The sequence below is a fragment of the Triticum dicoccoides genome, unplaced genomic scaffold (assembly GCF_002162155.2).
Source record: "Triticum dicoccoides isolate Atlit2015 ecotype Zavitan unplaced genomic scaffold, WEW_v2.0 scaffold18790, whole genome shotgun sequence".
NCBI classification, from domain to species: Eukaryota; Viridiplantae; Streptophyta; class Magnoliopsida; order Poales; family Poaceae; genus Triticum; species Triticum dicoccoides.
The window spans coordinates 1-1631 of NW_021228980.1; the positions used below are offsets into that span (position 1 = coordinate 1).

At 48.4% G+C, this 1631-nt stretch overlaps 1 pseudogene; it reads right to left on the bottom strand.

The window, feature by feature from the left end:
* Positions 1-8: 8 nt before the first annotated feature.
* LOC119344813 lies at positions 9-641 on the bottom strand (annotated as a pseudogene).
* Between the last annotated feature and the right edge of the window lie 990 nt (positions 642-1631).

The window sequence follows — 1631 nt, forward strand, 5'->3', positions numbered from 1 at the left end:
CACACACACACACACATATCGGTGACATCAATCGACCGAGAATTAGTGCCCAGCCCTAGGAGTATCCCTTAATTATTTATTTAAGCAACATGGTGCTACGTGCATGCATGCATAGCCGCATGCATATATACTTGGTACGTAGCCTAGTACGGAATCTGCCCGAGCACGGGGGGCGGGCTGTAGCTGCAGATGACAAACACGCCAGCGTTGCCGTCACAGAGGACAGCGCCGCAGCCGATGGTCTTGGTGTCCCTCCACACCAACTGCAGGTATCCCATGCACGACTCACCCGTAGGTGCGGAGCAGGTGTTGGTGGCGTGGTCGTAGTACTGCTTCCCGGACGCCCAATAAATCACTGCGTCCACCGCATTCCATTCGGCCCCAGCGGCCCGAAAAAGGTTCTCTCCGTATGGGCGCACCTCCGGAGAGAGTAGTAGCTGTCAGTCGGCGCGGCGCTTCTCCGCGTACGACTGCGCGTACGCCGCCACTATGGGGTCCCACGTCACTGGCCCCACACCGACGGCGGCGCGCACTTCATTGTGGGCGTTCAGCATGTCATCGGCCCCGTTCTGGGCGGTGACGATCATGGCGGACGCGAGAGCTAAGAGCAGTGCCGCCGCTAGCTTTGGCGAGTACTCCATCGCTAATAATGCCTTAGGAAATGGAGGAAAGATGTGCGTGTGTGTAATGATGGATGAGATTTGCTGTGTCACCGTGAGTTGTGTATTTATACTAGTGCACAAGCTAGCTCGATGGGTTGCTTCTCTAAACACCTAATCTTAGAGTCATTATTATTCTCCTTTCAATAGGTAAACAAGAATATCCACTTTTACGTACTGGGCAAATTCCCATACATGTGCCTGGTCCAAAAATTCAAGCCACTCAGGAAGCGGAGACCTCATCAATTCGAACAAAAAAAAATAAGCGGACGCCTCATCGGTTTGAAAAAAGTAACCAACCTGTTGTTGGCTAATTTGGTCTGGCGGGCGGTAGGTATGAAAAAAAAAAGAATATCCACTTGCCCGGTTGAAAACTTGAAGCCAATCAGTAAACGTAGACCTCACCGGTTTGTAAAAAATAAGCCAAGACTGCACCGGGTCATAAAAAATAAGCGCATACCTCATTAATCTGAAAAAAGTAACCAACATGCTATGTCGCCGTGAACGCCGCGTCAGGCCCTGCACTAGTAAAAGCATCGATTCATGGATGCATACAAAAGCAAAGCAATGCATATTACACACGATACGCCACACACAACGACATTCCGAGGAGATGTGGATTAGCTTCTCAAGAGGCAGCCTGTGTAGCAGCAAATCGTGCCCTCTATTTGAAGCAGCAATACGTACGAGATTGAATATACCTATCATGTATGCATCCAATTGAATTAGTTAACGATTTCTCTCAAGTGGAAGAGAAACTGGAGAAACAGAGTTGGGGTCGCTAAACATGATGGGGCGATCCTAGCTTTAGTGATACTAGATGACTTGTTGTGCCAATTGACGAAAATGGCGGAGTTACTCCAGAAGAAATGTATGGTAATCTATTCCCAAGGTTATCGACTTCAAAAGTAAGAAAGTTAGATCATCACAATATACATTTTAGGTGGTGAGTTATCGACATATTTATTCCAG